The following is a 21,851-nucleotide window of genomic DNA, read 5'->3' on the forward strand; positions in this document are numbered from 1 at the left end:
CCCACAAGATGGCTTCGAAAGCAATCAGAGTGGAACAGATCAGGAGAGTAGCAGTCGCCCTGCTGGGATTGGGTGTTCTTGAAGCAATGAGAGAGCAGATTTTAGCAACGTGGTAAACCAACATTGCTAACGAGCGCTTTTCGTAGGGCACAGGTAAAGCTTCACGCAAAATTGTAGTTGCGTCTTCAACCAAATTCACAAAATTGTGTAAGCTGCCACCTTCCGTGCTTGGAATTCCACTGCAAAATCAGCATACACTACTATGATTAGCGAGTGGTAACCGTGTCTCTCAGTTTTGATTTTCGATGAAATCTAAGTATAAAGTGAATTTTTTAATAATAAAACAGATAAATCTTAATTACCAAAAAAAAAGATAAATCTTTAAAAAAAATTGTAATGGATTTATATATTTTAAAAAATATTAAATAAATCTTTCAAAAATTAAAATACTAAATTTATATTTTTTAAAATATTATAATACTAGATACGATTTATTTATTTATTTATTTTGTCAAAAAATTGACAATTCTTCAAAGATTTGTTTAATATTTTCTTTCTTAATTTCATAAATACATCGTAAAAAACTTTTCAAACACTTTTTTAATACTTTAATTTTCAAAAAAAAAAAATTCTTAATCCATGGTAAAATTAAACGAGGGGCAGAGGAAAACCAAATCAGAAAAGAATGAAAATACAAGAGAGCAGCTTTACGCAAGAAATAAGTGGTAATCTCTCCTCAATAATTCCTTCTCAAAAAAATGCTTGACTATTTGGATATATTTTACTATAATTTTTCGATGAAAATTAATATTAATATTAATAATTGTTATAAAAATAATGAATGAAACAATCACCAAACACAATGAATTAATCTGAATAATTTAACTTACCTATAGTCTGCGGTTGGAATCTTAAGAAGATTAAAAAAAAACATCACTTTCTTCAATAAATATGAAGATTTTTATTTCTTAATACGTTTTTAAAATAAAAAGGTTTACCAGACGTTAGTTTAGATAAAACAATATTTCCTATTCTACTATATTTGAAGGTTATTTTTAATATGTATATAATATTTTTGCACTTTCACCGTGCCTTTGTGAAGGATTTGGCGATTTGCTCAAGGTTGTTTAATACTTGTTGACTTTTGCAGTTAAAAGCCAAGTCATGCAAGGTAGATTTGTTTAAAAAAATATTTAGAGGAAATTATTAAAATAAAATGATTAATTATCATTAAAATTATAATTTTCGTAATATATTTATTCTATTATCTTGATCTATGAGTGATTAGATTTTTACCTTTTAATTTATCAACCTAATTAAGTTATATAAATATTTTTGACATAAAATATTAAGTGTAAAATATTTATTTATTTATCTTTATTTTCATTATGTAAAATATTTTGTGACTTTCAAAATGATTGACTGGTCTATTAGCAGCATATCAGATTATACTGTATACACGCTTCTTTGGATAGAAAATAATTCTGTAATTCTTTTGAATATTAAACGGGTCAATTTAATTAGATTAACAGAAAATTAGTCCTAAGACATATCTGATTTTTAACATAAAAAATCGATTGAGAGCAAACCTAAAATAGGTTAAAGAATCGGTAAACCCAATTTTTTTTTTAAGCAACGAACCAATTTAAAATAATATAAAATTAAAAAATATTCTTAAAAAATATATTTTATATTAAAATATATTATTTTATTTTATCTAATTGTTTAAATATTTAAGTTTATCCATTTAATAGCGGATTTGATTTAATATACAAATCATTTTAAGCATTTGTTTTCTTAGAAGACTTTTTCTTTAGGAAAAAAAAAATATCAAAGTCACCTCTTCGAAGATTATTGTTACTAAATAAAACTATATTATTTGAGTTTGATTCTTGAAATATAATTGTGTATACTTTTGTTTCTAAAAGTGTTAAATATTCTAGTTTAATTCATAAAATTGTATTTTACAGATTATGTTACTACCAGCTCATTTAGCATTACCGTTTTAATAGTCAAAAAATGAATTTTTTTTTTTTTTTTTTATATTTCCATATTGTTAAGCGACACATTAAGTCACCTAAAAAAAAAGCGACACATTAACCTACCGGGTTGAATGCCGCATTATAAACCAACCAATCATTACACCATATCATATATAAATTAGCTAGAGTGTGTGATATCAGTCATTTGGAAGTGACAATATCCATTTTCTATTTTCAAATTCAAAAAATGAATCAAGAGTTCAAGACATGAACTAAAATTAATATTTTTAAAGATAAAAGTTATCTAAACACAAAAAATTCTAAACTCTTGAAAGTTAAAATAAAAAATAAACAAAAAAATAAATAGAAAGAAGAAAGAAAAAGAAAGGCCTGTGCTTTTCCCCCTCCTCTGGATGCCAGACGTTGAAATTTGCATAGTTGCTGCGGCGCCTGTGGACAGAGCTCTCCTCTTCTTCAAACGTTGAAATTTGGTTACATTCTTTAGATGCAACACAGTGATTCAGAATTAAACTCATTTTGTAAAGAGACTTCTAAAAACTTTATAGATGCTGTGTTACCAAAAGTTGGATGAAGAATCTAAAATTGGAACCACACGGGTACCGAATGATTTCAATAAATGTAACCGCAAATGAGTTCTGGTCTCGAACCGAACTGGCCAGTGCAGTCGGTTCGGTTCCTAAGTTTCACCAAAGTTATAACTGAGCAGAGCAAAGTAGCAAACATAAACACTAAAGAAACGATAGTATACATAGAGATGACGGAGTCGAAGGAGTCGCGTTACCTGACATCCATGGCTGCTATTGCTTCTATAACTCTGTCGAACACGCAAATTGAACCCTTTTTTGGTGTCTATTTTTGTTGCGATTTGTTGGGTGTGTATATATATATCTGAAAAAAAAAGGGGGGGGGGGGGGGGACCTCTGAAAAAAACAGTGGGGGGGGGGGGGGGGAGGGACCACTCAAACTTCAATACCCCCTCCTTTGTCTTTCATATATAATCAATGGCCCACCACAAGTTCCACAGCCCTCTTTTTTCAACAAGTATATATATATATCTCGCGGCACCTTCACATTGCATGTGAGAGCAAAATTTTATAATCCAACAACTCGCATGGTCCGAGTTATATATTCTGAGTTTTTTAATTTTTTTTAACACAAATCAGACCTTTTGATTTGTATATTTTGAATTTTTTTTAACCTTTTAAACACAAATTGGAGGATTTGATTTGTGTACCCCACAATTTTAAAAAATACTAAAAATTATCATGTTAAAATATATTACTCTTTTTACTTTCATATCAAAATTTTATAGCCGTTTTGTTTCAGACACTTTACCGAAATGTTGCAATTTGAAGAGCCATTAAGATTTATTATTAAAAATTTTAAGAATAGAAATTGAAGATAGATATTATTAGATAGATAATGATTTTTGTAAATAATATGAATAATAAATTTTAAAATTGGTCTAATCAAATAAAAATATACTACACTCTCAAATTATTTATTTAAATTCTAATATTAAAATAATTATTCATATATTTAATAAATTAAATATTTAATATATTTATTATTCATATTATTTAATATTTTTATTGTCTACTTATATTTTTTTTTGGGATGAAATTGACAATGACAATATGCACTTTGTGGGTTGTAGAGTCAACGGGATTTTGCTATTACGTTGTAGTCCAAGTCGAAGTTTCAATTGAGTGAGGCGTATATGGAATGACTCAATTTATATGACTTAGTGAATGGCAACTTGACTGACATTTGTGGCATAATCAACATACAAGATATATGATGTAAGTATCTAAAAAAATATATGAAAAACTTATGGACTATGCAACTTAATACATAATATAATAGATTTGTAGTTACTGATAAGATTCCTATGTTATTGAAATTTTTTTTACAATAATATATTTTTTTATTAGAATATTATTCTTTTGTTAGTATAGAATGTTCATTGAAATTATACTTTTTGTTTTGGTTTTTGACCAAAATTAGAGGTGATCATAAATACAGATAATTTGATTATCACTCAATTAAAATTGATCTGATCTAACGCGATGAGACATGATTTTATTGATTTTGTATTTGATGGGTAATAGAATATAATAGAGTCAAGTCTGATTAAATCTGACTTTAATTGGGTATTAATTCTAAAGTTTAAAAACTTTAACTAATTCAATTATTCAATTAAATTAATTTAATTTTAAAAAAATATACAATAGTAAATATACAACTTGTTCATACCCTGACCCAATAATAAAGGCCCAGGATCCAAGCAAAGAAACCCAACCCAAAGGGTCGAGTTTCACCCAGTACCAGTCTTCATCCCAAGAAGTCGGTACTCAACACGACCTGCTCCAAAGAAGTCGGCTACGAGGGTTAGCTGGCAGATAACACTCATTCGAATGAGTAACTGCCCCTAGAATCTCTCTAACCACTTCATAAGAGCCGTATCTTAACCTCCCTAAGATATGGGAACGGTTATCCACCTAAAAAGGTGGCACTACTTCAGCGGTGGTTATTGGTTCACCACTATAAATACACTGACACCACTCAGGTATCTCTAAGTTCCAATACTCTCTAACCTTCTCACACTCTTGCTAACTTAGGCATCGGAGTGTCTTTGCAGGTACCACCCCCCATTCTTTCACACGCCACAAGTCGGACGGAGGGCACCGAGTAGCAGATCCACTCGAAAGCCACCTCCTTCATACGTTTGGGCCAACCAACGCCATCCAGCCCATTAATCTCCGGTTACCCATCGTAACATTGGCGCCGTTGCCGGGGACCCGAGAGATCAACCAGTAATGGCGGATAGATCCCCTGAAGATGGTCACGTAGGGTCAGATTCTGAACAAGAGAATCTGGACACTGGAAACCACAATGCGGACTTGACCCTTCACCAAGAAGCCGCTGATCAACACAGGGAAGGTACCTCCGGAGTAAAGAATCCGAAGATGAATTCTTCGGAAGGGCGCGAATCAGAGAAAGAGGGACCATCCCATGCGGCTGAGCTCATGGGATTAGTCCACAGCCGCCTCGAGCAGCTAGAACAAGAGCGGGAACGACAAAAGGAGACCGAAAGGAACCTAAAAGAGGAGATGGAACGACGAAAAGAGTTAGAAATAAAACTCTTAAAGTTAGAATCCTCCCTCAAAGGTCGGAACCCCCGCGACGAGAGAGAAGAGCCGCCCCTAGGAGGCGAGGATCCTTTTAGTGAGGACATAATGAGGGCGAAAGTTCCAAGGAACTTCAAAAGCCCCGATATGGACCTCTATGATGGAACCACAGATCCGAAGCATCACCTAAGCAACTTTAAAAGTCGGATGTATCTAGCAGATGCTTCCGACGCTACGCGATGCAAAGCCTTCCCGACCACTCTATCGAAAGCAACGATGAAGTGGTTCGACAGCCTCCCTCCGAGGTCGATTACCAGTTTTGAAGACCTCTCAAGGAAGTTCTTGATGAGGTTCTCCATCCAGAAAGACAAAGTAAAACATGCGCCAAGTCTCCTGGGAATAAAACAGGAGGTCGGGGAGTCCTTACGAGCCTATATGGAAAGGTTCAACAAAGCATGTTTGGAGATTCAAGACCTGCCCACCGAGGCAGTCATCATGGGGCTAGTCAATGGTCTTAGAGAAGGTCCCTTCTCACAGTCCATATCAAAAAGACACCCCGTCTCTTTAAGTGATGTACAGGAAAGAGCTGAAAAGTACATCAATATGGAAGAAAATGCTAAGCTAAGAGACCTGAGTTGGCGACCTGGTCACCCTCCCTCAACGAAAGAGAGGGAGAGGGAAGAACTCGGTCTCGATAGGCCAAGAAAATATCACTCTTATACTCCTCTAAAAGTTCCTGTAGTGGATGTATACAGAGAGATTTGCAATACTGAAAGGCTGCCGCCCCCAGGCCCATTAAAAATAAAAGAGGGGGAGCCACGGTGTTTACTGTGAGTACCATAAGATATATGGGCACTCCACAAACGACTGTTACGACCTTAAAAATGTGATAGAAAAGCTGGCTAGAGAAGGTCGGCTTGACAGATATCTCATAGAAAGGTCGGACATTCATGGAAAAAGAAAGCGAGATGATATGGATAGAAGAGACCCACCACCACAAACTCCGGAGAGACATATCCATATGATCTCAGGAGGGTTTGCGGGAGGGGGACTCACCAAATCTTCTCGTAAAAGACATCTCAAGAGAGTTTACCAGGTCGGAGAGGAGTCATCCGACCTCTCTACCATTTCATTCACAAAGGAGGATGGACAAGGAATAATCCCTGGGCACGATGACCCAGTGGTAATTACTATGATCCTGGCAAATGCCCATCTCCACAGAACCCTAGTAGACCAAGGAAGTTCAGCGGACATCCTCTTTAAGCCCGCTTTCGACAAACTGGGATTAGATGAGAAAGAATTAAGAGCCTACCCCGACACCTTGTACGGATTAGGCAACACGCCAATAAAGCCACTAGGATTTTTGCCCCTCCACACCACCTTTGGAAAGGGGAAAAAATCAAAGACTCTGAGTATAGACTTCATAGTCATCGACGTGGGGTCAGCCTATAATGCTTTAATCGGCAGAGCTACCCTTAATCGACTCGGAGCGGTGGTATTGACACCCCACCTCTGCATGAAATTCCCGACCTCAGCGGGGATAGCAACGGTAAGGGGAGATCAGAAGTTGGCAAGAAAATGCTACAATGAAAGCCTAAACCTGAGAGGAAAGAGCAAAGAAATCCACACAATAGAGCTCGGTGGAGCAAGGATTAAAGAAGAGCTGCGACCACAGCCCGGGGGAAAAACAGAGGAGATTCAGGTCGGCGAAGAGGAAGGAAAAAACACTCACATAGGAGCCAACCTAGGGGAAACCCTAAGACAAGGGTTGACTAAGCTCCTAAGAGATAACTCCGATCTCTTCGCCTGGAAGGCCTCCGACATGCCTGGGATAGATCCCGAGCTCATGTCCCACAAGCTCTCGGTCTACCCGGGGTCCTGACCTGTACAACAAAGAAGACGCAAGCTCGGCCCAGAGCGAGCCCTAGTAGTGGAAGAGCAAGTACAGGCGCTCCTGGAAGCTGGCTTCATCAGAGAAGTCAAATACCCAACATGGCTAGCCAATGTAGTGCTAGTCAAAAAATAAAATGGCAAATGGAGGATGTGCGTCGACTATACCGACTTAAATAAGGCATGTCCCAAGGACCCTTATCCACTACCAAGCATTGATGCCCTAGTAGACTCTAGCTCGGGGTATCAATACTTGTCGTTCATGGACGCCTACTCGGGGTATAACCAAATCCCGATGTACGAGCCAGACCAAGAGAAGACATCATTCATCACACCCAGAGCCAACTTTTGCTACGTGGTCATGCCATTTGGATTAAAAAATGCAGGAGCCACATACCAGAGGTTGATGAATAAGGTGTTCGCCTCCCACCTTGGAAATCTAATGGAAGTATACGTCGACGACATGCTAGTAAAGACCAAGAAAGAAGTCGACCTCTTGTCAGACCTCTCACAAGTCTTTGACACCATAAGGCTGCATGGGATGAGACTAAACCCCGCAAAATGCGCCTTCACGGTGGAGGCAGGGAAATTTCTGGGATTTATGCTAACACAAAGAGGGATCGAAGCCAATCCCGATAAGTGTAGAGCTATCTTGGAAATGAGAAGCCCGACTTGTTTAAGAGAAGTCCAACAGCTTAACGACCGACTCGCAGCTCTCTCCAGGTTTTTGGCAGGATCAGCACTAAGATCCCTTCCACTGTTCTCCCTATTGAGAAAGGGATGCCAGTTTGAATGGACTCCTGAATGCGAGGAGGCGTTCCAGGAGTTCAAAAAGTTTTTGAGCCAACCTCCTATTTTGACCCGACCTGTAGCTGGAGAAGACTTCGTCCTATACCTATCCGTGGCAGACAAGGCTGTCTCAGCAGCCTTGATAAGAGAAGACGAGGACGGCCAACACCCAGTCTATTTCATTAGTAAAGTTCTACAAGGCCCTGAGCTAAGGTACCACAAACTAGAGAAGTTTGCCTACTCCTTAGTGGTAGCCTCACGAAAGCTACGGCCTTATTTTCAAGCTCACACAATAAGAGTCCGTACGAACTAGCCCATGAAGTAAATCCTCCAAAAGACGGATGTTGCAGGGAGAATGGTTCAATGGGCAATAGAGCTCTCCGAGTTCGACTTGAGATATGAAACTCGGACGGCGATTAAAGCCCAGTGCCTCACCGACTTCATTGCAGAATACGCAGGAGATCAAGAGGAAAAACCAACTACATGGGAACTCTATGTAGATGGATCCTCCAACAAAACAGGAAGCGGTGCAAGCATAATACTGGTAGATGAAAGGGGAACCCAGATAGAGGTTTCTCTCAAGTTTGAATTTCCAGCCTCAAATAATCAGGCAGAGTATGAAGCCTTGATTGCTGGATTGAAGCTGGCAGAGGAAGTCGGTGCTACAAAGATGATGATATACAGCGACTCCCAAGTGGTGACCTCCCAAATAAGTGGAGAATATCAGGCAAAGGACCCAAACATGAAGAGGTACTTGGAAAAAACTTTGGAGCACCTTGGGCGCTTTACGGAAACCGAGGTAAAACACATAACTCGGGATCTAAACAGCAGAGAAGATGCCCTATCCAAGTTAGCAAGTACCAAGCCAGGAGGAAATAATAGAAGCCTGATCCAAGAGACTCTCCAGGAACCTTCAGTGGTAAAAATAGAAGACAAACAAGAAGTCTTCGAAGTGGTCGGATTAAACCTCGGATGGATGAACCCCTTAGTCGAATACCTGAAATTCGACATCCTCCCTAAGGAGGAAAAGAAGGCCAAGAAAATCCGAAGGGAAGCACAACACTACACCTTGGTAAGAAATATCCTCTACAGAAGAGGGATATCAACGCCATTATTAAAATGTGTACCGACCTCCAGAACCACTGAGGTATTAGAGGAAGTACATAGTGGAATCTGCGGAAACCATCTCGGAGCAAGGTCATTAGCCAGGAAAGTAATCCGAGCTGGATTCTATTGGCCAACCTTGCAGAAAGATGCCACAGAATTTGCGAAAAAGTGCCAACCATGTCAAATGCACGCAAATTTCCACGTGGCTCCCCCAGAGGAGCTCATTAGTATCACTTCTCCGTGGCCCTTTGCAAAATGGGGAATGGATTTGTTAGGTCCTTTTCCTCAGGCGCCAGGACAAGTCAGGTACCTAATAGTGGGAATAGATTATTTCACAAAGTGGATAGAAGCAGAACCACTGGCCACTATCACTGCACAAAGAAGTCGGAGGTTCCTCTACAAAAATATCATCACAAGGTATGGGATACCTTATTCCATTACCACAGATAATGGAACCCAGTTCACCGACTCCACCTTTAGAATCCTAGTAGCCAGTATGAACATCAAACACCAGTTCACCTCGGTGGAACACCCACAAGCCAATGGGCAAGCCGAGGCAGCCAACAAAGTCATACTGGCAGGGCTGAAGAAAAGATTACAAGATGCAAAAGGAGCTTGGGCTGAAGAGCTACCACAAGTACTATGGGCTTACAGAACAACCCCCCAATCCGCCACTGGAGAAACACCTTTTCGACTAGTTTATGGCGTAGAAGCCATGATCCCAATAGAGGTCAATGAGCAAAGCCCAAGAGTGATTTTCCATGACGAGATCGGGAACATACAGGGGCACAAAGAGGAGCTCGACTTGCTCCCCGAAGTTCGAGAAGAAGCCCAGATAAGAGAAGCAGCGTTGAAGCAAAGGATGACCGCAAGATACAACAAAAAAGTCATTCGAAGGAGTTTCACCCCAGATGACTTGGTCCTAATCAGAAACGACATTGGAGTCAACAAATCTGGGGAAGGAAAGCTCGCTGCTAATTGGAAAGGACCATACAAGATCAACGAGGTCTTAGGAAAAGGCTATTATAGGGTGACCGACTTTGACGGCACCAAGTTACCAAGATCATGGCATGCTTGTAATATGAAAAGGTACTACAGCTAAAAGCGAACTCTACTCCTTGATGTACTCTTTTCCCAACTTCATGATTTTTCCCAAAATCAAAGGGTTTTTTCTGGAAGAAGGGTTTTTAACGAGGCATCATAGTAGGGGCTAAGGAAAAATAGACTGTCAAAAGCCCTTAGTAGCAATAAGGTACCTCCTCAATTAATAAAGATCTTTTTCATTTTAATATCTCTTTTAAATTCCCTTTTTTATTCTATTTCTACGAAACGCGCCGATTTAAGCTCGACAAAACGTGAAAATCCCATGAACCGACCTAGATGGTCGTCAGGATAAAACGACGAGGTACAAGTCGGTGTAAAGAGGCTATAGAAGTCGATCATGATAAACTCGGAAGCAGTCCGACTCATAAGTTGAAATGCGAAACCGAGTAAAACTAAAATGAATCGCAAAAGTAGCCTAAGTCACGAAAAGCTCAATGAAACAAAATTGAGTACTAGGAATAACAAAAAGAGGTAGGAAAAAACTAAGAAAGGGATATAAGGCTGTCCTGAAGATCGACAAGACTCAGAAAGACAGACAAGCCCAAGGAAAAGTTTTTCCTTGAAAAGATCAAAATTCAAAAGAACCACGAACAGAAAAGCATGCGCGCATGAGGTAACTCAAAGCCCTTATCCAAAAAAGGGCATTTATTTAATCGCTAAATTAAACCCTTATTAAAAAGGGTATCATAAATTGTTTTGTTTACGGCCTTAAAAGGCCAAAAATTGTTTCAGCATCAACAAATAAATATAAAGAGTTTAAAAAGTGGGGCCCACAGGCCGGGCCCCAATAGCCAAAATCACTTCTTAGCAAGAGGAGTAGAAGGATCACCACCAGCAGAGTCGGGAGGAGCGCCAGGAGCAGGAGCTGAAGAGGAAGTCGGAGGGATGGTAGAAGAACTCGGAGCGTCCTTAGAGCGAGGAGGGGACTCTATGATCCTCTGCCCCCGAGTCTTCAAATCGGACTCGGACTCCACCACGGGGACAGGAGGATCCATGATGGCACCATCAATGACAATTTTATCAGGGTCTAAAGGAGAAAGGTCCAAGTCAGGAGCAATGACTCCGACCTGCTCCTTAAAGATCCTCCAAGCTTCGTCAGCACCATCAGCAATAGAGTCCTCTAACTCGGTATAGGCCTTCCGAGCATTCAGCAAGTCATCCTTTACAGACACAAGATCATCAAATAAACTATTGTAACTGGCTTGCGCTGCCTTCCTCAAATCCACCTCCATGTTGCATTGGGCTTGCAACTTCTTCTCCTTCTCTCGGAGGCTATCCCTCTCCTCCTTCAGCTTGGCGACTTCCCCCTTCAACTCCCTCTCGTGCTCCTGATATATGCGAAGCCTACCTTCCAGCTCCTCGACCTTCGAGGTCATCCCTAAAGAGCTGAGAGGAGTCTTCTCAAATATATCTAAGAGTTTGCCACAAACCCCCGCCGTCTTGAGACTCTCCTCAACCACAGTAGTGAGGTAATGCCGAACAGAAACATCATCCATGCTTATACGAGCATGGGGAAAAATGTTCTTTCGGACGAACGCAAGAGCGTCCGCCTCACTAGAAGCGCCAGACTCTAAAGTCTTGCGCTTCTTCTTCTCTGGTTCGGGAGTGGGTCGAGCGGAGGGGGGTGGCAGAGAGGAAATAGAAGAAGAAATCACTATAGGCTGAGAAGGAGTCCCGACGTTCCGAGGAGGAGGAGGAGGAGAAGCAACCGCCCTAGCGCCACCGGACCTGGCGCGAGACCTTGCTTTGGCCTCCTGGACCCTTTGGTAGGACTCCTGGGCATTTGTTTTTGCCATCTCTGAAAAAAGCAACAATTGATAGATTAGACAAGTCGGAAGAATTAGTCAGACAAGTCGGAAAACCAAATAAACAAATGAAAGCTACCTAGTTGCGCCTGGATAAAACTCGGAGACCCCTGGAGAAACTTTTTCGTGTCCAAGTATGGAGACCTCCCCCAAACTTCTCGGAGGAACCCTACAATGGCTGCCTCCACATCATCCAGGTCGTCAAGACCATATTTTTCACAAGGGGAGGCCTCCAACCAGTATAAGGGAAAGCGGGGGGAAGAATTATCATCCAGGAAAAAGGGGTGGTGACCCTCTACAGCTTGCACTTTGAAAAAATAGTTTTTGAAGTCGTGGAAGGATTCGTCAAAAAGGGTGAAAATTCTCCGACCTTGTATGGCTCGGAACGACACCCACTGTTGTTTATTGTTTAGCCCACTAAAGGGTTTTGTCATGTGAAAAAGATGGAAAAAAATCTTTAAAGAAGTCGAGAACTCTAAAGCCTGGCTGATGAATTGATAAATTTTCAAAAAATCCCAAGAGTTGGGGTGAAGCTGGGTAGGAGCGACTCGGCAATGACGTAAAACAGACATCTCAAAATCTGAAAAAGGAAGAAAAACACCCAAACGGGTGATCATACACTCATACATAAAGAAAAAATGGGAGGCCGCCTCATTAGCCCTCCCAAAGCAAACCCGGTCTTCTGGACCCGGGGCCACCAACTCATATTTCGGCTCATCCTCCTCAGAAGAACAAATTCTGTGGCGAGTACGAAGATGGGTGATAAACTCAGAATCGACTGAGGGTTCCTCCCCTAAGACCGTGACATCAACCCATTGAGAGAGAGCATCTACAGAAGCCATTTCTTTTTCTAAAAAAGGGGTGACAAAAACCTACAAGGGGAAAAGAAAAATCACTAACACGGTCTCTAAAGGGAGGGGGATGCGAAACTAAAGTCTACAAATCAAACTTATCTACAAAGGCATGTTGAAGAACTAACCTTTATCTGGAAATGAGGGTTGGAAGCAAAAGCCTTCGAAAGCGCAAGAGTGCAGTACGAACGAATGCAAGGGAAATTTGAAAGATCGCAGAAACGAAACAATGAAAGAGAGGGAAAGTATTTATAAGAACATTAGGGGCATAATGGTAAAAATGGGGCAGTCATTAATGAAGATGCACCATTACCAAGGCCATTAAATCCCTACGCACACCCCTAACGGACACGACGCTTGATTAGACGTAACTGTCAGAACCAAAAGGTCACGAAAAGTCACATCGGTTTCAAACCATCACGTCGGTCCTCTTACAAATCGGCTACGACCCCGAGTAGAATACTCGAACCCAAATCTTAAAAAGAAATTGGGCTCGAGTAGGGGCACTGTTCATACCCTGGCCCAATAATAAAGGCCCAGGATCCAAGCAAAGAAACCCAACCCAAAGGGTCGAGTTTCACCCAGTACCAGCCTTCATCCCAAGAAGTCGGTACTCAACACGACCTGCTCCAAAGAAGTCGGCTACGAGGGTTAGCTGGCAGATAACACTCATTCGAATGAGTAACTGCCCCTAGAATCTCTCTAACCACTTCATAAGAGCCGTATCTTAACCTCCCTAAGATATGGGAACGGTTATCCACCTAAAAAGGTGGCACTACTTCAGCGGTGGTTATTGGTTCACCACTATAAATACACTGACACCACTCAGGTATCTCTAAGTTCCAATACTCTCTAAACTGCTCACACTCTTGCTAACTTAGGCATCGGAGTGTCTTTGCAGGTACCACCCCCCATTCTTTCACACGCCACAAGTCGGACGGAGGGCACCGAGTAGCAGATCCACTCGAAAGCCACCTCCTTCATACGTTTGGGCCAACCAACGCCATCCAGCCCATTAATCTCCGGTTACCCATCGTAACACAACATTTTAAGATGTGTAAAATTATTTTATTTTAGTATAAATTTGATAATGTATTGTATATTATTTATATAAATTTTTTCACTTTATTTTTGTAATTTTTTAAATATTATTTTCAAGAAATAAATAAATTTTAATATAATCTAATTATATATATTTTTACTATTATAAAAAATAAAGTATTGTTTATATGATAATAAATGAAAAAATTAAGGAAAAAAATAACGAGTAAATTCCTAAAACGGTCTCTCAGATTGAGCCTGTGCACCAATGTTGCCCCTCACTTTTAAAATGCTCTAATTACACCCTTTAGATTGAGCTCCGTGTGAAATCTTGGTCCTTCCACCCAATTCCGGCATGACTCAGCAGTCGGAGCGCTGAGCTGGCGGTTTATGGTCCACGTAGGCCGCCTTAACAATGTCGTTTTGCTTGGAGGGGGTTGATGAATCAGAACGACGTCGTTTTGTGATGGAGGGGAATTGAAAGGTTGCTTGGAGAGAGGGTTGATCATTCGTTAGTCTTTCTCCTACTTCTCTTCAAACGTTTCTTCTTCCTTTCGTCCAGAGAATGCTATCACATTAGGGCACGTTCTAGTTAGTGCTTGACTGAGTTTATTGGCAGGAGAAGGAAGGACGCCAATCGTACGAAGTTGTTGAAGCAGAGGGTATCGTCATCGTCAGCTACAACAAGGTTAGAAATACAGTGTGTAGTTGAAGTTTAATTTTTTTTTTTGGGTTTTCATTAATGGCTCTTCACGTGATGTGTTCATTGAAGGAGATTTCATCTTCGTTTGGTGTTTTGTTGAGATTTCTATATTGTTAGGTTTTTTGTGGTTACGATGTTAGCATGGGGTTTGGGTTGCTCTATTTTTTTTTATGTATCCAAGAAGGGCTGTTTCCTCTAATGATACGGATATAATATGATAAAATCATATAATTTTAACAAAACAAATATATGATGTATAACTAACGTAAATAATCAAAATTTATCTTAATAATAACTAATTTATATATATTTTTTAATAAAGTCTATATATAGAATTTTTTTTTGGTGGTACATGAGCCTAGAGATCTGAGAGTCAACTCATTTTCTTTAAATTTAGTATTCTTCTTTTACTACTTCATAGAATGTATTCTTCGTTTTTCATCAAAGTTAATCCTTTTAAAGTACAATTTATAATTTTGTATAGTATTTTTTATATACTCATTTTATTACATTATTCTTTTGATAATTTAATGATTGTTCTTACTCCAACTTATTCTTTTCGTCTAATGTTCTAGTGCGATTGTTTTTTGTCGCAATCATTTACAATGCATCACATCCATGAAATACCTCATCGAGTTATATTCACTGATTTGGGTTCTAACTGCATGGTAAGAGTCTAAAAAAAAGCAGTAAACTTTATTTTATCGAAGGATGGTTAGATCTACTCACATATTATGACCAACCTAATAAAATGTGGGTAAAATTAGTTTTCTTGGGAAGAACTCGGTTTTTTATTGAGGAATTATTTTTACGAAATTTTGTAGGCCAAGTTCAAGTTCCATCCTCTCCATGCTTTCTACATCTGCCCGGAGATCTTCGAAGTGGAGCACATAATGAGAATGAATTCTCTCAATTTAAGTTCAGTTTTGCTAAATTCGTGTCAAACTCGGATATGCAATTTCAACAATTGGTAATATATTTAAATTTTCTTATTTTAAGTTTTTTGTTATTAAAATAATTTTATAACATATTATAAATTTTTTCAAAAATTACCGGCCTTCTTTTGTATCAATGCAATGCCATTGAGGGGAATAAGGATTAGTTTAATTTCTCGGTGTGACAATTCTATACCTTGCCATATTGCATGGATAGTGGATGATGAAGTTTATTTAACAAGAGGATGGTCTGAATTTGCACGAATTCTAAATGTCCAAACTTATGATGTTTCAGTTGGTTGTCGTTACGAGAATGACTCTAATTTATATGTGTCTAAAGACTAGAATAGATTAAATATTATTTAAGTAATTTATTTCTAATATTGGTATTTGATTAAATCCATTTTATATTAATTTAAATTTAAATTGTTATCTCAATTTATATATTATGACTATTTTTATTGGATATGTTATTTTTAAATGTTTTAATATAAGATTTCTTTTTTCTGATATTTAAGTTTATTTTTTTTCTTGGATATATGTATCACTTTTTTTTCACTTTTTTTATTTTAGATTAGTAATGCAATTCTTAATAAAAGTGTACTTAAAACAAAAAAGAAAAAAATACCACTATTTACAGGAAAAAGAAAATGTATGTGAAAGAAAATAAAATGAAAAATTAAAATTGCTTTATTAAAAAAAATTGTATACAATTTGTGCATGAATGAGACTGGAATTGGAAGCTATATATGGATATCAAACATAAAAGTTTATTGCACGCATTGTGGAATAATATATAAGGCAATTTACTAATATAAATAAAATGCAACCCAATATTACCAAAATTCACAAAATGAAAAATGGATACCAAAATGTATTTTTTGCCTATTCTATGTAAACCGCGACAGGGGTGTAGCAGTTTACACAATACACGTAATCCGCTATAAGGGTGTCGCAGATTACGTGCAAGAGGAACTGTTCATAAACCGCGACAGGAGTGTCGCGATTTACGTGTTGGCTTGATTTGTGCATAAACTGCAATAGGGGTGTAGCAATTTATGCATTACTATAAATATTTAATAGAAAAAATAAACATTGTGTGAGGGTAACAAAAAGTACATGGTAAATAAAGTGTGACGTTAACAAAAAACATACATTACATACACCTAATTCAAAAATAAAGTAAGTTCAAACACATATAATACAAAAGTACATGGAATATCGGACATACATGGGTATCATAAATGGAAACATAACATAGTAAGCTACGGCCCCTGCCTATCCTCATCCTCGTCGGCCGAGTCATGCTCAGGGGGTCTATCACTAGGACCAACAGATGTTCCCCCTGATGAACCACCCCGACGCTGAAGACGGCCACGCCGGACACGGTGATCACCATGTCCGACCCCGTCGTCACCGGATCTGTCATCCTGAATCATGTCGTCCACCATCGCCACTCCCGGTCTGTAGCACGGGTACCAACTCGTCATCGCGACGCGCCTGTTATCTGGCACGTCTGGCATGGGAACCCTCGGAGGAACCTGTGACGACCCTCACTAAACAGCATCCTGTGAGATCTCCTCGGCCCTAGGATCGGCAATCAAAGAATCTGGCGACAAAAACCTAATAGCCTCTCTGTACCACCACCGCAGGAAGTCTGCTGACGGCCCGGGATTCGGCACCCGGGGGATACTCAGGACAGCATCGAATCTGTTCTGCCAACTAAGGTGCCATACCTAGTAGTAGCTGGAAAACTATCTGTCGCCACCCCTCCATCCTTGGCATGCAACCAATCAATGTTCGATGCCGGCTCAGGCTCATGCTGAACGCCACCCAGCTGTGGTAGCACCCTATCCACCTAGTGCCACTTAATAACGGCGAAGTAGATCAGACAAGTACATGCACGCCATAATCGACTGTGCTCCTCGGTGAGAATCTTTGGATGAACAACAGGCATCACGTCGAGCGAGGCTATAAAAGGTATGCATTTCAGGACGCCACCGCTCAATGAAAGCACTGGTTAAGGGCTCGTCCAACCAGAACCACCTGGCGTTGAGCCTCGCCAGGTGGTACAAACCGGCCCTCTCCAGATATGAAACGATCCTGTCATGCAAAGGCATGTTCTGCTGCCTCCGGACACTATATATACACCTAGTCCGCTGGAACATGTCACAGAATAAACCAAACATATAAAAACCCAGCAGTAACAACAAAATAACGAAAATTAAAAATAACTAACAACAACTAACTTAAATTAGGATACATTAACTAACAATAACTAACAACAACTAACTTAAATTGGGATACATTAACTAACAATAACTAAATTAAAAATAACCAAAATAACGAAAATAACGAAAAATAATTAAAAGAGTTAACCACCAAAAACGCTGACAAAAATACACCCGAATTTTACTATCGATAAAAATACCTTTAAATAATTTAAAAACACAACAAAAATACCCAACAGTAAATATATATTTTAAAAAAATGTCTTAGAGATTGAATTTTGATGTAATTTTTTGCAAGAATAATTATAAAATTGAGATATTATTATTCTTAAAATTTGGTGATTTTTCGTTAAGTATATTATTGTTTTATAATTTTTTTGTTAACAACCAATAATACTTTTAAAAAATCACAAAAAAATATATACTTAACAAAAAATCTCCAAATTTTAAGAATAATAATATCTCATTTTTCTAATAATGTTTGCAAAAAATAGCATTAAAATTCAATTTCTAATGTATTTTTTGAGACATACATATTTAATGTTAGTTTTTTTTCAAGATTATCTAACATTAAATATGTATTTCTCAAAAAATACATTAGAGATTGAATTTTGATGCGATTTTTTGCAAGGATGATTAGAAAAATGAGGTATTATTATCCTTAAAATTTAGTGATTTTTTGTTAAGTATATAATTTTTTTGTAATTTTTTTGTTAACAACCAATAATACTTTTAAAAACTCACAAAAAAATATATATTTAGAAAAAAATTACCAAATTTTAAGAATAATAATATCTCATTTTTCTAATCATGCTTGTAAAAAATTGCATCAAAATTCAATCTCTAAGATATTTTTTAAAAATACATATTTACTGTTGGGTATTTTTGTTGTATTTTTAAATTATTTAAAGACATTTTTGTTAATAGTAAAATTCGGATGTATTTTTGTCAGCGTTTGAATAATTCGGGGATATTTTTGGTGATTAACCCTAATTAAAATAATAATTTAACTAACAACATTATACAAAATATATTATTTAAAAATTATGATGCTAACCTCTTCGTGTATGCTCCTGGCCACGTGCGCAACGCCGTTGAACCTGTATAGACTGCGTGCCTCTGCTATGGTCCTGGCTCCGATCTCAACTCAAATCAACCACAACTCTCTCTATTCCTCTCTCTAGAAACCACCACTTCTCTCTAGAATAGTTTTTCTTCACAGCACAAATATAATTCACGAGACCCCTCCAGCATATTTATAGTAATGCATAAAATGCTATACCCCTATCGCGGTTTATGCACAAATCAAGCCAACACGTAAACTGCGACACCCCTGTCGCGGTTTATGAACAGTTCCTCTTGCATGTAATCCGCGACACCTCTATATATAGCGGATTACGCGTATTGTGTAAACCGCTACACCCCTGTCGTGGTTTACATAGAATAGGCAAAAAATGCATTTTGATATCCATTTTTCATTTTGTGCATTTTGGTAATATTGGGTTGCATTTTATTTATATTAGTAAATTGCCCTAATATATAAATAAAAGAAAATAATTATAAAAAAATATTTAATATATGTGATTTAAATATTTTTTATGTATAATTAATATATATGTATGTATAAGTAAAAAAATATTTAGAATTATTTAACAAAATTAATATATACGTATACATAAATAAAGAAATTACTGTAATTTATGAAGATTACACATAAATTTTTTTTCATTCAAATGAATTTATTCTAATTATATTACAATTAGCTCACGAATAATGTATAACTATATTATTTTAAGAAAATATCTTTATTATAATTATATCAAATCAATATTCAATGCATTATTAAACTAATTATCAATCATCAATATTTTTATTCATTCTAATTATATTAATTGATATAGTTCTAATTCTCATTCATGTACAATAATTTTATTAGTAGATAGTTGTATCTACAATAATTAATTCTATTTACAATTTTATTAGTAGATAGTTGTATTTACAATAATTCATGATATAATTCTCATCCATCCTAATAATAGTTCGTTAACTATATGGTTCTTTATCTTTTGCTTTAATTTGTGAATAATAATAATAATAATAATATTGTATAGACACAAGATTAATTAGTTAACAAATTAAATTTTAATTATTATGTTTTATTTTCTACTCATATTTTTATTCATTAGTTATTTTACTTTTAATATTTACAGTAAATATTGAATGTAAAAAAGAAAAAATTAATATTGATTGTTATCTATTTTATTTATTTAGATTTATAATTAAATTTGATATAATTGTAACAAGTATCTATAATTAATAGTAACATGATATTATAACTTTAAGTTGTATAATATAATAAAAAAGAACGTAGCAATTTATATTTGCTTCTTATATAGCAATAATATATATCTCTTCTTTTACCTCTTTCCTAAAAATATTGGCACATAATTAATGTAGATATATAACATATATACTGAGCAATTATCTTCATTGAATTAATTATAAAGGTTAATAAAAGATAATAACATAATTTTTACTTAATTGTAGTAAGTATCTCCATTAAAAATTAAAATTGCTCTATTAAAAAAAATTGTATATAATTTGCGTATGAATGAAGCTGGGATTGGAGACTATATATCAATATCAAACATAAAAGCTTATTGCACGCATTGTGAAATAATATATATATAAAAGAAAATAATTATAACAAAAAAAATATTTAATATATGTGATTTAAATATTTTTATGTATAATTAATGTATATGTATGTATAAATAAAGAAATATTTAGAATTATTTAACAAAACTAATACATAGGTATACATAAATAAAGAAATTATTATAATTTAGGAAGATTACACATGATTTTTTTTTAAATAAATTTATTTTAATTATATTACAATTAGCTCATGGATAATGTATAATTATATTATTTTACGAAAATATCTTTATTATAATTATATCAAATCAATATTCAATGAATTATTAAACTAATTATCAATTATTGATATTTTTATTCATTCTAATTTTATTAATTAATATAGTTCTAATTATCATTCATGTTTAATAATTTTATTAGTAGATAGTTGTATCTATAATAATTAGTTGTATCCACAATTTTATTAGTAGATAGTTATATCCATAATAATTCATGCTATAATTCTTACTCATTCTAATAGTGATTCGTTAATTATATAGTTCTTTATCTTCTGCTTTAATTGGATGATGATGATGATGATGATGATGATGATGATGATGATGATGATGATGATGATGATGATGATGATGATGATGATGATGATGATATTGTATGGACACAAGATTAATTAATTAACAATATTAAATTTTAATTATTATGTTTTATTTTTTACTTATATTTTTATTCATTAGTTATTTTATTTTTTATATTTACAGTAAATATTGAATATAAAAAAGAAAAAAATAATATTGATTGCTATCTATTTTATTTATTTAGAGTGATAATTAAATTTGATATAATTGTAGCAAATATCTGTAATTAATAATGACATAATATTATAACTTTAAGTTGTATAATATAATAAAAAGAACGTAGCAATTTATATCTGCTTTCTATAGAGCAATAATATTATATATATTTATATATCTCTTCTTTTAGTTCTTTCCTAAAAATATTGACACATAATTAATATATATATATATATATATATATATATATATATATATATATATACTGAACAAGTATTTCTATTGAATTAATCATAAAGGTTAATAAAAGATAATGACATAATTTTTACTTAATTGTAACAAGTATCTCCATTAAAAATATTGGATAATTATTAACGTGTACAATGAGTGTATATATATATAAGGAGTAATAGTGAATTGTAACAATTATTTATGTTCTAGAAAATTTGTACCTCAGACATAGTTCTTTTTCTATTTATTATTTTTCATACCTAATGGCCTACGATTCTATCAACAGTATTACCTATGGTAGATTATGTAATGAAAAAATTTGGAAAATAAAGGCAAGAGTAACGAGTAAAGATAGTCTGCGAGTGCTGTTGCAAGATCACGGACACTTAGAAGATAACTGCACGATGAATGTTGTATATAGAGAAGTTTTTGAGAGCTTATAAGGAAAAGATAATAACGAAATCTCTTAATTAAATTTATTAATTTATTATTATCAATTTAAAAAATTGACAAATTCTAGGTGCTAATGGGTAATGCATTCGTATTGTACATTTATAACTTGAGAATATTAGAATTTATCATAA

At 35.9% G+C, this 21,851-nt stretch overlaps 1 long non-coding RNA gene and 1 pseudogene across 1 annotated transcript; one reads left to right on the forward strand and one right to left on the reverse strand.

Annotated features, from left to right (window-relative positions):
• Positions 1 to 2,186: 2,186 nt before the first annotated feature.
• LOC107610977 (uncharacterized) lies at positions 2,187 to 2,847 on the reverse strand. The gene is made up of 2 exons (XR_002358239.2): positions 2,785 to 2,847; positions 2,187 to 2,701 (listed from the first exon to the last, which is right to left on the reverse strand). It is a non-coding gene; the product is annotated as an uncharacterized LOC107610977 (long non-coding RNA).
• A 5,282-nt stretch (positions 2,848 to 8,129) lies between these two features.
• LOC148575621 (uncharacterized) lies at positions 8,130 to 10,769 on the forward strand (annotated as a pseudogene).
• The last annotated feature ends 11,082 nt before the right edge of the window (positions 10,770 to 21,851 follow it).

The sequence above is a fragment of the Arachis ipaensis genome, chromosome B1 (genome assembly GCF_059453495.1).
Source record: "Arachis ipaensis isolate K30076 ecotype BB chromosome B1, ASM5945349v1, whole genome shotgun sequence".
Taxonomy (NCBI): domain Eukaryota; kingdom Viridiplantae; phylum Streptophyta; class Magnoliopsida; order Fabales; family Fabaceae; genus Arachis; species Arachis ipaensis.